Source organism: Macrotis lagotis, chromosome 1 (genome assembly GCF_037893015.1).
Source record: "Macrotis lagotis isolate mMagLag1 chromosome 1, bilby.v1.9.chrom.fasta, whole genome shotgun sequence".
Taxonomy (NCBI): domain Eukaryota; kingdom Metazoa; phylum Chordata; class Mammalia; order Peramelemorphia; family Peramelidae; genus Macrotis; species Macrotis lagotis.
The window spans coordinates 828,910,636-828,927,638 of NC_133658.1; positions in this window are offsets into that span (position 1 = coordinate 828,910,636).

Here is a 17,003-nt window from a genome sequence, read left to right on the forward strand (position 1 = left end):
TTATCTAGCAGACACTTGGGTGTGTCCAGAGGTGTGTACTGGAGGAAGCTAGGGCTTTATATGGAAGTGAGAAAGGAGAGTACCTCCCCTCCTCCCCAATACTACATTCTAGTAGTTCTGTATTTATTTGTTTAGACCTACTTTCTAGGGCTGCTATCAGAATCAAATTGTGAGATAATATTTTTGAAGCTCATAGCATATAGTAGGTGCTTAATAAATGATTATTTAGTGACTTCTACCTTCGACTGCATTAAGAACCAGAGTAATTTACTTTTCTTGGGGTGTTTGGTATGTTCAGGGAAGACTAGATCTTTGGTGATGGGTCTTCTGAGCTCTTTGTAGGATTCCTCACCCACCTTTAGTGTCTGTCACCCAACTCTCACTTGTGGCTCCAAGTAGCTGTCACACATGCAGCTACATGCCCTATTGAACAGAGAGGAACTCAACCTGGTTGAGGGGAGATGACAGGCTTCAGACCTGTAGATAAGTTAGGGAGATGCCAACCCCAAATATGGGAAGACTTTTCCTCATGGAATAAGTAGAAGAGGACAATTTGTTCCAATGACCATGAAGGCAACTGAAGCAGGAGTTGTGAAGCACTTAGAGCCTGGTCAGAGCTCAAAGACTCAAGCTCACCCACTGCATCCTGAACCCTCAATGACTGTTTTGACTTTTGTCTTTTCACTGGACTTTGACAACTCTGGAAGGAAGAAGATGCTGAATACCTTTATGCAACTCAGACTCACTTAAATCCAACTCAGACACAAGTCAAGACATCAATAGACAGCACAGAACATGGAATCAGGAAGATCTGAGTTCAAATCTGCATTCAGACACTTACTCATTGTGCAGTCCTGAGTAAGTCACTTAACTCTGTTTAATCTCAGTTTCCTCATCTGTAGATTGAGCTGAAGAAGGAAATAGCAAATCACTCTGGTATCATTACCCAGAAAACCCTAAAAGGGCTTCATGAAGAATAGAAAATGATTGACACAATAATATTGTGATGTCTTCAGTTTTCTCTGAAGATAAAGAATGAGAAAAAAGCATATTTTCCAGAACAAAAGTAATGATTTTTCTAATGTATTCTGACCTGGTAAGATCATCTCTGTGGTACTGTGGGCATCAGTTCTGGGCATCATGTTTTAGGAGTCGTATCTTAAGGACCATTGTGCTAAGAGGGTTGGAAAACATGACATATGAGGATTAAATGAAGGAATGGGTGCTGTTTGACCTTTTGAAGAGAAGTCTTGAGTAGGGGAAATAGGGGACTGCATGCTCTCTTTATGGTTTGGATTGTTTTTGCTTAGCAATAGAGCAGCAGATTTAGGCAAATCCCAATAAAATTGTTCAAAAGTGTATTGGGCTGCTTTTGAAATGAATGAATGAATGAATGAGTGAAATGTCAAAGTATTGGATAAATACTTACTATATTCTGTGTTAAGTGTTGGGGATGTGTCAGAAAGTGTCTCTATCCTCAAAGAACTTTTGAAGGTAATTTTTCTTTAATCTCTGAATTTCTTTAAGCAAAACTTACACTTCTTGGGAAGGTTATAAAGAGAATTCCTCTATAGGAAATCCAATGATTCTTCCAGTCCTTTTCAACCCTAAGATTCTTGTATTTCTGATTCTGTCATTTGAAATCTACCAAATTAATCTCAACTATTCAATTTAGATGAAGGAGTGTTGGATTTTTTTCCTCTTTCTCCTCTTCATCCTTTCAGAGTCCTATCATAAATTCTATGGTACAACTGTGTGCTTTAAAGGAATCTTATTGTACTATATTTCCCAAAATAGATTGTGGTGGGAAGACAGTGTTCTAAGTAATATACCCAGAACAATCAGTGACTTGGGGGCTGGAGGCCTATGTGGGTAAGAGGAGAACCTAGGAACTGAGATCTACTGAGAGTTGAGGTTATTTAGATAAGGGGTTTAACTCTGGAGTGTCCAATACATAGCCTGGAGGCCAAATATAACCCTCTTGACCCTGAAGACTCACTTTGCTGTGACCTCACACATTACCTGAGATTTGAGCAAAGGAACATTTTTTACCTAATTAGATAGTATATGAACTACTAGGTCAGTAGGGCCTGGGCCCTTTCCTAGTGTAACCATTGTGTAGGGGAAATAGGGGACTACATGATTGGTCTCTTTAAGAATCTGAGTGATTGTTTTATAGAATATGGTTTGGATTTTTTCTGCTTAGCAATAGAGAAGCAGATTTAGACTGCAGGCCTGGATCATTTAATTATTATGACTGGAAAAATATTTTAAAAACTGCTTATTAGAACTTTGCATTTGAAAGACAGGAGTTATAAAAGAATAGTAGATTATATAGTTAGATGGGACCAACAAGACCATCTAAATCCCCTTACTTGTCAGGGGAGGAAACTGGGGATGCCCAAGGAGTTTAAGTGACTGGTTCAAGGCTAAACAGAAAGCATCAGAGGTGTGATGTGAACTCCAGAATCTATATCAGACCTCCTTCTTAGGGAGACATTCCATGGTTTGTACCTTGCTTGAACATGCTGATTCTTGATATTTATCGAGAAATTGGAGAAGGAAGAGATTGGAAGGAATATGGATGGCTTTTGAGAAGATTTTTTAGGAAGTGTATGAGATTAAGGAGCAAAGATATGACACTACATATCCATGGCCAGGAAAATCATAAACAATCTATTCAGACTGTACTTTTATCTTATTTTACTGTTCCTCTATACTATAGCATCCACCATTCAAAGATAACCACAATCACAGAGTTGTTACTGAAAGTGAAAAGAGGGTACAATTAAGTGAATAGTCATGAATTTCAACTAGCTACACTATATCACTTGATAAAACTAGATTGGGGTTTCTTAAGAAAAACACAACCCTAAATTAGATTTTTAAAAATCAGATTATCATGGAGCTTTGTTTAGCGTGGTTATGTGTATATAATTTAAATTAGATTGCTTTCTGTGGGGGGGAGGAGGGAAAAATATAAAACTTAAAACCTTGCAAAAAATGGTTATTCAGGGGCGTCTAGGTGGCATAGTGGATAAAGCACTGGCCCTGGAGTCAGGAGTATCTGGGTTCAAATGCAGCCTCAGACACTTAATAATTACTTAGCTGTGTGGCCTTGGGCAAGACATTTAACCCCATTTGCCTTACAAAAACCTAAAAAAAGAAAAACAATGATTATTGAAAATTATCATTACTTGTAATTGGAAAAAATAAGTAAAATTAAAAAAAACAGATTATCAATGATCATCTTACTGAATGATAGATAAGCCTGGACCTATATTTGTATATAGGTGATAGTATCGTAAGGTTCTATTTGGTGCCTTTTGGCCAAGGCAGGACCATATCATCAACTTCTGAATCATTTATTTCATGGGTGTCCAAACTTTTAGCTTTTTAGGGTTGTATCATCCAACAAAAACTTGCCAAGAGCTGCATATAGAATTAAATATTTATTTATGACTACAATGTAACCCATTTTTCCAGTGGATAATGGGTACCAATGGGTGCCTAGCTTCATGAATGAGCACATGTGGCCTGTGGGCCAAGGGTCGTACACCTCTGATTTATAGTTTGCCATTTTAGGGAAGTATAGAGAGGGTCCTTTTAGATATTCAGTTTATATCCAGTGCTGTTTCTTCCTCGGTAACAGGGAAGAGAATAGATATTTATTAAATGCTTACTATGAAACAGGCAGCATGCTGATAAGCACTGTCCAAATAATTCATCTGATCCTCACAAAAACCTATGAAGTATATACAATTATTGTCCTCATTTTACACTTTAGGAAAAAGAAAGACAGAGGTTGTGACTTGCCCAAAGATATACAACTGGTATTCTTGGGCAGCTAGATGGTTCAGTGGATAGAATGCTGACCATGGAATCAGGAGGACTTGAATTCAAATTTGGACTTAGACATTTACTAACTGTGTGACTCTGGGCAAGTCATTTAATCCTCAATTCCTCATTTGTAAAATGAACTGGAGAAAGAAATTGCAAATCTCTCCATTATCTTTGTCAAGAAAACTCCAAATTGAGTCACAAAGAGTCATACGTGACTGAAATGACTCAATAACACACAGCTAGTATGTTGCTAAGATTGGATTTGAACTTAGGTCTTCCTAACTCTAGACCCATTATTCTATCCATTATGTCATTTACCTGCTTCCTACTTCCTATGATTTGTGGTAAGGGTTTTTGGTTTTTTTTTAGTTTTTTTGGAAGGCAAATAGGGTTAAGTGGCTTGCCCAAGGCCACACAGCTAGGTAGGTCTGAGACCGGATTTGAATCCAGGTACTCCTGACTCCAAGGCCAATGCTTTATCCACTATGCCATCTAGCCGCCCCGGTAAGGGGGGTTTTTATCCTCCTATTTCTTTGAATGGGGAGAAATTAGAAATAAAAGACCTAGTCCTATTCTGGTTCTTTCTCTCCTATGACCTGACTTTTCCTAAGAAAATCAGCCCTCTTCTTGGTAACATCTGTTGAACCAAGTCCAACATTGGTGGACTTCAGATAGCTCTTAGCTTTCAGTAACTAGCTTAGGGCTTCCTTTATTACTTTCCAGTCATTTGTAAGAGACTTTGAGGCAAGGGTATTAATGTATCACTATGGTAGTCATCATAGTCAATGAAAGGAAAGTATATTTTGGACGGATTTAGTTTGAAGGAGTTCATGAAGATAGTTGGGATAATTCTTGCCAACCCTAACTTTATTTTTAATAAGTCTCCCAACTCAGGGGACTTTGTGTGCTAGTCTGGGAGGGATGGGAAAGTGAAGTAAAAGTACCATTTGGGATAAGAAAAAACTTTCATGCACAAATAATTCTTTCTAGATTGGGGATTCTTAACCTGAAGTATTTGAAATTTAAAAAAAATTTGGATAACTTTCAGTATAAGTGGTTTATTTTATGTTTCTATATATTTTATTTCATGCATTTAAACATATTATCCTGAGAAGTTCTTAAGTTTCATTAGACTTCCAAAGAAGTCCATGTCATAAAAAAAACGATCTAGATCTTAATGTGAGCAATGAATTATGACCTTGAAAGTTTTTCCTTTTGGCTAATGGGAGAGAATTTTGGTAGATAATTATCTTTTAAAATGTAACAAATGAGCACAATAATAGAAATGACTATATATAATACCTTTCTGTTAGTTCAAATTTATAGAAGATATATTATTAGTCCATCAGAAACTCTGCATGGATATATGAATAGAAAATCTCTCCTATAAAGAGAAGGGAAGAAGAGGCATAGTCAAGATAAAAGGTTGGTCCAAAACCATAAAGAAGCCAGAGACTGGCTGAATAATAAACATGTAAGTCAATTCTTTCAACTCTTTCCTTCCCTTTTTTCTTGTAGAGCCAAGATGATTTGCACAATGACAATTAAAAATGAATACATTATATTTTTCCTTATAAACCCAGACACCAAGAACCCTCCCTTTTATTGAAAATGAATACTATGAAATAAATGTCATAACTTGGTCCTAAAAAAGAGTAATAAAAATGAACTGCTTTTCTTTATTTTCAGAGATGGGAGACTATGGATGCAGAAAAATAAATATATAATGCCAGATTTGATAGATATATTGATTTGTTTTGATGAGTAATTTTTTTTAATTCCCTTTTCCTTTTGGAGAATAAAGTGAGGGAGACATAGGAAAATCGCTTTTTTTTTTTAGGCTTTTTGCAAGGCAAATGGGGTTAGTCGGCTTTCCCAAGGCCGCATAGCTAGGTAATTATTAAGTGTCTGAGGCTAGATTCCAACTCAGGTCCTCCTGACTCTAGGGCAGGTGCACTATTCACTGCACCACCTAGCTGCTCCATCCAGATACTTTTTAATGGTTTTTGTGACATTTATATTATTGTAAATCATTATGCAGACTATTCTTTTTGTTTTGCTTTTCTTTCTTTTGTGTATATACAAGTATTTCCATGAATTTTTCATATTTGTCTTTTTTTACAGCAGAACAATTACATTCATATACTGCTATCTGTTCTGCCATTCTCCAATCAATGGACACTCAGTTTGTTTCTAATTTTTCCTTCCACCAAAAGATACTTTTATTAATAGTTAATATTAATAATGATCTTGGATTTTGTATAGTTGAGAATTTTTCCTCACTTCAGGTTTATGACCTGAAAGTGAGATTATGGGTTCAAAGAGCTTGAACAGTTTACTAAGTTTTTTCCTTCACATAACTCCAAAATGTTTTCTAGTCTGGCTGAACCAATTCAAATTTGCATTCAAGTCTTCCCACAGAACTATCTAATATTTACTCTTTTTGTCTTGCATCATCTTTGACTGTGAAGTAAATCCACAGAGATGTTTTAATTTGCATTTCCTTTGTTAGTGATTTAGAGGCTTTTTTCATAGGCTGTCAATAGTTTGCATTTCTTTTTAAAAAATTGTTTGCTCATGTCATTGCTTACTTATCTAATGGGAAATGACTTCAATCATCCTCCACACAACTGCCAAAATCATCTTCCTCAAGTTCAACTCTAGCCAAGTCACTCCACTGCCCAAGAAATTTGTGACTTTCAATTGCCTGTGGGACAAAATACAAACTCTTCACCTTAGCAAGTAAAATCCTTCAGTCTGTCTTAAATTTGATATTGTTCCAATTACTTGGCATGCACTCTTCTTCTATTTTCTTAGCATTCTTAACTTCCAGCAAGATTTACCTTGAATAGATATTTGAGAGTAAGAAACTGTTATTTTTCATCTTTGTATTCCTATTATGTAGGACAAAAATCTTAAATATAGAAGACAAAAAAAAAACAAATGCTTTTTGAATTGGATTCGGTTGTATTCTCCTACTAACCATAGTTATAAAGGATCAATGCTTTTCATTCTCCTATATTTGAAAATAAATAATGTGAGTTTTTCATGAAAATTTTTATATTTTATTTTTTTGAATTGCAAATAAAAACATTTTAAAATTTTCTTTTAAAAAATTTTGAGCTTCAAATTTTTCCTTCTATTCCTCCTCTCATCCATCCCCAAGAAGGCGGGCAATTAGATTTAGCTGTGTAGTCATGACCATATTAAGCATGGTGCAAAAGAAAATCCATACACCTCTCTCTCCACCAACCCCCCCCCCCCCAAAATGAAATTAAAAAAAGATATGCCTTGAACTGCATTCAGATTCTAGTTCTTTCTCTGAATGTGGATAGCATTTTTCTTTGAGTCCTTTGGAATGATCTTGGATCATTGTATTACCTAGAATATCTTGTTAAAGTGGATCATCATATAATATTAGTTACTTCACACAATGTTCTCATTTCACTTTGAATCAGTTCATGTAAGCTTCCCAGGTTTTTCGAATGTATACAGTTCATCATTTCTTATACCACAATAGCATTCCATCATAATCATATACTTCAACTTGTATAAACATTGTCCAATTGATGGACATCCCCTCAGTTTACAGTTCTTTGATACTACAAACAGAATTACTATAGATTTTTTAAAACAAATTAGTCCTTTCCCCTTTTCAATGAATTCTTTGGTATATAGACCTAGTAGTGGCATTTTTTGGATCAAAAAGTATGCATAATTTTATAAACTTTTGAACATAGTTCAATATTGCTCTCCAGAATGGTTAGATCAATTTACAATTCCACCAATAGTGCATTAGTGTCCCAATTTTCTACAATCTTTCCAACATTTATTGTTTTCCCTTTTCTATCATAATAACCAATCTGATAGATGTAAGGTGGCACTTCAGAATAGTATTAATTTGCATTTCTTTAATCAGTAGTGATTTAGAAGATGAAGAAATTAAAGTTTTATATATCAAATGACAAATGCTACAAAACATTATTGATTAAAGAAATGCAAATTAAAACAACTCTGAGGTACCACCTTACACTTATCAGATTGGCAAAGATGACAAAAAAAAGAAGAATGTTCAATGTTGGAGAGGATTTGGGAAAGTTGGGACATTAATACACTATGGGTGGAGTTATGAACTAATCCAATCATTCTGGAGAGCAATTTTGAATTTAGGCCCAAAGAACAATAAAATTGTTCCTACCGAGGCCTATATCCAAAAGAAATGGTAAAAAATGAGAAAAATCACACATGTTCAAAGATATGTTTAGCCTCTCTTTTTGTAGTGGTAAAGAATTGTAAATTGAGGGTATGCCCATCAATTGGAAATTACAGTATATGAATGTTATGGAGTACTATTGTTCTATAAGAAACTACCAGTGGTCAGACTTTAGAGAAGCTTGGAAAGAATTACAAGAACTGATGTTAAGCAAAAGGAGCAGAATCAAAAGAACATTGTATACATTAACAACATCATGAGTTGATCAGCTATGATGGATATCTCAGCAGTTTGGAGATCAAGGACAATCCCAGGAGATTTCTTATGGACAATCTATATCCAGAGGAAAAAAAAATAATCATGGAATCTGAATGTTTACTATGTTCACCTTTTTAAAACTTCTCTTATGTTTTTCCTTCCTATTTCATGACTTTCTTTCTTTCCCCTTAGGCCTAATTCCTCTTACACAAAATGACTAATATGTTAAACATAAATGTACCTGAACAACTTTTACCAGACTGTTCACTGCCAAGGGGAGTGGGGAGGAAAGGGAGGGTGGTGGAAAATGTGTAACTTATGAATTTGCAAGTGATTGAATGTTGAAAAACTACCCTAGCATATAATTGGAAAAATGAAATATATAAATTTAAAAATAGTGATTTAGAATTTAGTTTTTAGATCAGATTTAATTATAAATAACTGTTTGAAAACTACCTATTATCATTTTATCAATTATCATTGTGGAATGATTTGTATTCTTATAAATTTGACTCTATACGCTATACATTTGAGAAATGAGATTTTATCAGGGAACTTGTAAATCTTTCCCCCACCCCCACCCCCAGCCTTCAGTTTTCTGTTTTCTTTTTCTTGGGTACATTAGTTTTCTTTGTGCAAAAAATTTAAAATTTAATTTAATCAAAATTATTCCATATTGCATCTTGTAATGTTCTCTATCTCTTCTTTGGTCACAAATGCTTCCCTTATCCTTATAATTGACAGGTAAAAGATTTCATGCTTCTCTAATTTGCTTATGGCTTCATCCTTTATCTGTAAATCATGCATCCATTGTAACCTTATCTTGGATGAGATGTTAGTCTATACATAGTTTCTGTCAAACTGTTTTCTAGTTTTTCCTGAATTTTTTTGTCAAATAATGAGTTCTTATCTCCAAAGCTTGGATATTTGGGCATATCAAACACTAGATTACAATGGTCATTTGCTTCTGTGTGTATTTTGTAGCTCAAATCTTCCACTGATCCACCACTCTATTTCTTAACTAATATTAGATTGTTTTGGTTTTTAATAATATGATTTCAAATTTGGCACCATTAAACTACCTTCCTTCACATTTTTTCATTGATTCCCTTGATTTTCTTGACTTTTGTTCTTTCTGATGAATTTTGCTAATCCTTTTTCTGATTATGAAATAACCTTTTGGAAGTTTTATAGTATGACACTGAATGAGTTCCTGTATTTGTCTTGGTAGGTAGACTCCCAAGTATTTTATATTATTTGCAGTTATTTTAAATGGAATTTCTCTCTGTCTCTTCTGCTGAACTTTTTTTTGGTAACATATAGAAATGCCAATGATTTATGGGGGTTTATTTTATATCCTGAAACTTAGCTGAAGTAATTAATTATTTCAACTAGTTTTTTTAGTTTATTGTCCAGGATTCTCTAAGTATGCCATCATGTCATTTGCAAAGAGGGATAATTTTGTTTTTTTCTTGCCTATTCTAATTCCTTTAATTTCTTTTTCTTTACTTATTGCTATAGCTACCATTTCTAGTACAGTGTTGAATAGGAGTGGTGATAATAGGCATCTTTGCTTCACCCCTGATCTTATTGGAAGAGTTTCTAACATCCCCATTAGAAGTGATTCTTAGGGGTGGCTAGGTGGCTCAGTGAATAGAGCACCGGCCTTGGAGTCAGGAGTACCTGGGTTCAAATCTGGCCTCAGACACTTAATAATTACCTAGCTGTGTGGCCTTGGGCAAGCCACTTAATGCCATTGCCTTGAAAAAAAAATCTAAAAAAAAAAGAAGTGATTCTTATTGCCATACTAATCAAACTACCAAAAATTATATTAGAGAGATAGAAAAAAATAGAAACAATTCATTTGGAGGAACAAAAGGTCAAGAATATCAAAGGAATTGATGGAGAAAATTGCAAAGGATGGTGTCTTAGTTATACCAGATGTAAAACTATTTTTTTTAAAGTTGCAGTCATCAAAACTGTCTGGTACTGACTAAGAAATTGAAATTTAGATTAGTGGAATAATAATGTACTGATTGATAGACTCAAAGATTCCAACTTCTGGGATAAAACTTACTATTTGTTAAAAACTGCTGGGAAAACTAGAAAGTAGTATGGCAAAAACTAAGCATAGACCAACATCTCATACCCTAAACCAAGATAAGGTCAAAATAGGTACAAGATTTAGACTTAATGGTGATAATATAAGCCAAAAAGGAATAATCTATCTTGTTGATCTATGGAGAGAGGAGAAATTTATGACCAAACAAGAGACAAAAAATTATTAATTACAAAATGGTTAATTAAAGCTACATTAAATTTAAAAGTTTTTGCACAAGTAGAATCAATGCAACTAAGATTAGAAGGAATGAAGAAAACTGGAAAATAATTTATACAACCAGTGTTTCTGATAAAGAGCTCATTTCTTAAATATATAGAGAACTGTATGAAATTTATAAGAATACAAGTCATTTCACTATTGATAAGTGGTCAAAAGGTATGAATAGCCAACTTTCAGATGAAAAAATTAAAGCTATCTATAGTTATATGAAAAATACAAACTAAAACAACTCTGAGGTACCACCTCACACCTATCATATTGGCTAAAAAGGTAGTGAGAATGTGGGAAAATACTTATGTACTATTTGTGGAGTTGTGAACAGATCTAACCAATCTGAAGAGCAATTTGGAACTCTACCTCAAGGACAATAAAACTGTACATACCATTTGATTTAGCAATATATCTATATTCAGCAGTCTATATCCCAAAGATATCATGAAAAAGGGGGAAGACCCACATGTACAAAAAGATTTATAACAGTTCTATTTGTAGTAGCAAAGAATTGGAAATTGGAGGGATGCTCATCAATTGGAGAATGGCTGAACAAGTTATAATCTGTAAATGCTATGGAGTGCTATTGTCCAGTAAGAAAATATAAGTGGTTAGAATTTGGAAAAAATCTAGAAAGTCTTGCATGAACTGATGATTAGTGAAGTGAGATTAACACAGATTAACAGCGACGTTATGAAATGATCCAGTATGATGGATACACCTCCTCCCAGCAGTTCAGTGATCAAGGACAATCCTGAGAGACCTATTATGAGAAATGCCATCTACATTCAGAAAAAAAAAAAGGACAAAAGCTATGAAGACTGCAGAGCAAAGCATGCTATGTTCACTTTTTTAAACAAAAAAACTTCTTTTAAGTGGCAGCTAGGTGGCATAATGGATAGAACACCGACCCTGGAATCAGGAGGACCTGGGTTCAAATTTGAACATTTAATAATTGCCTAGCTGTATGATCTTGGAGAAGTCACTTAACCCCATTGCCTTAAAAAAATTTTTTTTTTAAAAACTTCTTTTATGTTGTTTTTTTCTCATGTCTTCCCCCCACCCAGTTTTAATTCTTCTGACAACATGACTATCGCAGAAATATGTTAAACATGATTGTATGTATGCTACCTATATCAGATTATTTGCTACCATGGGGAAGAGGAAGGAAAGGGTTTGTAGTGTAGTAGGAGGGTTGTAGTGTTGCCATGGAAACACTAGATAGAAAGCAAATAATTAAATTTTTCTTTCTATAATAGATTACATCATGAACTATGTTGACTTTGTTATTCTGAGGAAAATATGTTTTTGTAACATTCCTTGCTACTTTCTCTGAGAAACAGTCCTGAGACAGTCCTACTCTATACCAGACTTTGAATGGGTAACAGCCACTTGAATACCTATGTCTCTGTCAAAAAGATAGGGACCCAAAAGGAGGATTCCACAAGGACTGGGGCCAACATGATAACAAATTGTTAGCTCTTTATTTCCCAAATGAGCCTTTGTTAGCCCTGAATACTTTGACATAATCTTTTTCACTATAACTCCTACACCTTTCCCAGCACATAAATTCATCCCCTCTAACCCTATTTAAATTCTACCTTTTCCCCCTGCTGGCTGCTTATCCACGAGGGCTAAAGCCTAGAGGCAATAACCTTACACCTGCAAAATAAAAGTTATCTTATCACCTTTATCACCCTGAGTTGTGAGTTGTTGTGAAATTCTTTCACTATTTGAACCCTAGCTCATTACCTGTGCTCAAATTACTTCAGTAGAAAAATGTGGAACTCAAAGGCTTCCAAAAGGATGAATGTTGAAAGCTATCTTTGCATATATTTGGAAGAAATAAAAGTTTTGTTAAAAAAAAAAGAAAAAAGAAGTCATGGTTGCTGATGGTTTTGGATAGATGTTATATATTTTAAGGAAAGTTTCATTTATTTCTATAATTTTTTTTAATAGAAATGAGTCAAAACCTTTTTTTTTTTGCATCTATTGTTGTAATCACATGATTTATGTTCTTTTTTGTTTTTGTTCCTTTTGTTAACATGGTCAGTTATGCAGACAGTTTTCCCAATATTGAACCAATCCCACGTTTCCTGGTATAAATCTCACCTGTCATAGTGCATGTTCTTTGTGATAGATTGCTGCAATCTTCTTGCTAGATTATTTAAATGTTGTGTATCAAAATTCATTAGGGAAATTGGTCTAGAGGTTTCTTTCTCTGCTTTTGTTCTCCCTAGTTTAGATATCAGTACCGTGTTTGTACAATAAAAGGAATTTGGTAGCATTCCTTTCCCTCCCTCTCCTATTTTTAAAAATAGTTTAAATAGTATCAAAATTAGCTGTTCATTAAATTTTTGGTAGACTTCACTTGTCAATTCATCTGCTCCTGGTGATTTTTTTTGTTTAAGGAACTCATTGATAGTTTGTTTAATTTCTTTTACTAAGATAGAGTTATTAAAGTATTCTATTTCCTCTTCTGTTAATTTGGGAAATTGAAATTTTTGTACAACTTCATTCTGTTTACCTTGATTGTTAGTTCAGTTGGCATGTAATTGGGCAAAATAGCTTCTAATAATTGTTTTAATTTGTTCTTCAACAGTGATGAATTCACCTTTCTCATTTTTAATGCTGATAATTTGGTTTTCTTCCTTCTTTTAAAAAATCAAATTAATCAATGGTTGAGCTATTTTATTTTTTTTATAAAACCAGTTTCTAGTTTTAATTATTAGTTCTATGATTTTCTTACTTTCTATTTTCTTAATCTTGCCTTTGATTTTCAGGATTTTCAATTTGGTGTTTAATTGGAGATTTTTAATTTGTTCTTTTTCTAGTTTTTTTAGTTATATACCCAATTCATTGTTCTGCTCTGTCCTCTAGCTACTGCTTTTGGATGCTCTCCATAAATTTTGGTGTGTTGTCTTGTTATCATTCTCTTAAATGAAATTTTTTATTGTTTCTATGACTTATTCTTTGACCATTTCTTCTTTAAGATTAGATTGTTTGGTTTCCAATTAATTTTTAAACTCTGCTTCCATGACTCTTATTGAATGTAATTTTTATTATGTTATGATATGAAAAGGATGCAGTTAATATTTCTGCCACCTCTGTCAATGCAAAGCTTACTGCTAGCTTGCCAGAACTGGGTCTATGTTTTATTGTATTTCAATCTCATCCCAGTGAGACAGACCTTTCATGATGATCTTCTGAATTATCTTTGGTTGGAAAATTATTTCACCATGTTCTTTTGTTTGTTCTGCTTCTTTAGAACCAGTTTTAAGTACTTATTTTAAAGTTGTTTGGAGCTTAGGTGAGTCCCTTCCTTTACTCTGTGATCTTAACTTTGCCCAGCTCCCATCATATGTCTTTTTTACATTTAATTTATTTATTCATTTGGAGCATATCTTGGAAAGTGGTCTAAAACTCTTTTCTGCCAAATAGCTTTCTATTTTTCTTAGCAGTTGTAATTAATTATAAATTTCTCCCTTAACTCCCTCAACATTTTGCATTGTTAGGGTTAGTGGAAATTGGGTCATGGTATTCATTTACTTCTAGTTTGTTTAGTCAACTTGACAGATCGATTTTTCTGTTTTTAAACAATACAAAATGTTTGATAATTAATGTTTTGTAATATAGCTTGAGATGTGTTAATGCTATGTGCCCTTATTCCTTCTTTTAAAAAAGACATTTCCATTATTTTGTGAATAGCTTTAAAATAAAATAAATGAATAAAAATAAAAACTATCCTTTTATAGTTTTATTGCTTTAGCTATAAATTAATTTAAGGGGTCATGAACAATGAGTTTCCAATTATTTGTTTTCTGTTATTTTGTATTTGGTGATATAAAATTAAATTATTGTATATCAGTGAATTAATATCAATATCTTATATATCTAGAAGATAGCTTAAATATTTTTAATATTCATTTTTAAAAATTTTGAATTCCAATTTCTTTCTTGCCCCTCACCAACCCAATGAGAAGGCAAATAATAGAATATCAAATTTCCATATGAAATCATGGAAATTATAAGTGATTTTTATTGGAATTATATTTCTAGTTTTTCTTCCTGGTTTTTGTTGTACTGTAAAGAAATGTTAATGACTTATTCTATATCCTACTACTTTTCTGAAGCTATTAATCATTTTTTTTGTGGTTCTTCACTTTTCTTAAGAGTATTCTAAGAAAAAATATTGTCATTGAAAAGGATTAATTTTTCTCCTCTTTGCTTATCTTTAATTTCTCTTTTTAAAAAAAATATATATTGTTTGCTTTAGCTAACTTTACCCATATACTTTACTGAGAATATTTCTAGGGTTCTTTTATTGCAAATAATCTTAACTCTTCATTATAGATATATTCCTTTGAGTGCAATGAAGAAGGACCTTTTCATGACTTTGTATTTATGGTTTTTAACTCAAAAGCATGTTATAGTAAAGCGAGCAGAAACAGAAGAACAAAGTACACATTAACAGCAGCATTGGATGATGCTCAACTATGATGGACTTGTTTGTTTCAGTAGTACAATAATCAAAGACAATTCTAAAAGGCCTGTAATAGAAAATACCATTCATATCCAGAGAAGGAACTATAGAGTTTAAATTCAGACCAAAACTTATGATCTTCAATTTTTTTCCTTTTAGTTATTTTGCAAGGCAGTGGGGTTAAGTGGCTTGCCCAAAGCCCCCCAGCTAGGTAATTATTAAGTGTCTGAGTCTGGATTTGAACTCAAGTACTCCTAATTTTATTGCTAAGATACATATATGCAGTATAAGGACAAAAATTTATGATAGGGCCATTGCTCTATCCACTGCGCCGCCTAGCTGCCCCAATCTTCAATTTTTTAAAAGTTGTTTTATTTATTATGTTTTTTCTCTCTAATGTTTTTCCCCTTTAAATTTGATTCTTCTTTCACAACATGATTAATATGGATTTGTGTTTAACATGGTTATACATGTATAACCAATATTAAATTGCTTTCTGTTGCAGAAGAAGTGGGGGGGGAACTACCATTGCATGTAGTTGGAAAAATAAATAAGTAAAACATTATAATGAATGATCTCTGGAGAAAATAAACCATAAAAAGATGTTATATATTATCAAAACTTTTATCACCTTATTTTCATAATTTTATGGTTTGGGGTGGATATTGTTATATAGTTTTGTTCATTATTTTGCTAATATAGAGTTATTCTTACATTCTCCCAAATTGATTATAGTGAATAGTTTTAGATGTGCTGCTGTATTCTTTATCAACATTTTGCATCAATATTACTTTTAGAAATTGGTCAATAGTTGTCATTCTCTGCTTCATTCTTCCTTGTTTAAGGTCACCAGATCCATATTTATTTCATAAAAAAATAGATCCATATTTTTCAATTATTCAGAGTTCTTTTTGGTAATAGAGAGATCATTCCTAATTAGTCATTAGCTTTAGTGTGGAATAATTGTAAGAATGCTAGTTCTAGGGTTAGAAGAACTGGATTTGAATTCTGTCACTTTCACTTAATATATATATATATATATATATATATATATATATATATATATATATGCTACTCTACCTCTCTGTTCTTTAGTTTTACCATATAAAAAATGAGAGGGTCAGACAAGAAGGTCCATGTTAATATGAACTGATGGAATTCATATATTAATGCTTTTGAACCAAATTTTTTTTTCTAGTTTATTTATGTTTTTTCTTTCTGGAATTTAGTTAAGATGTCTATTTCATAGTTACTAAATTTTGATAATTTTATAGGTTTATATATCATATCAAAATTTTTTTCTAGAGGAGTTCCTTTTGCTGTTGCCAATGAGATTCTAACAGGCTTTTTGGACAATTCTCACTTAATTCAATTTTTCATGTATCAAAGCTTTCTTTTTCTATTTTAAAAGATTCTCAATGGAAGAGATAGTAGAAGAGAAAGATTACTTTTTTTAAAATATAAAGATGATATGCTATATTTATTTTAATCTGTGCATTAGTGGTGCTCTGCATTAAAACTAAAGCATTAAACCATACCACCAAAGAGGAGAGACAAAAATATATTGATTTCATCATCTTGTTACTAAAACAAAATTTTCAATAGGCTGTTATTGGAAGTAGAGGATTTAAAGTGAATATCAATTATATTTTAAAATAATTTTATTGCTAAGATACATATATGCAGTATAAGGACAAAAATTTATGATAGATTTCACCTCTAATTTTTGAGATTTTTTTTCTTGGTTGTTGGTTAGTTTATCCTTTTTTAAATTGAATGCCAATATTCATTAATTTTCTTACATAATATTTTATTTTCAATTATGCAATTTTTTCTTATTTCCATCAGTTTTCATATCTTTACTCATTGTTGTA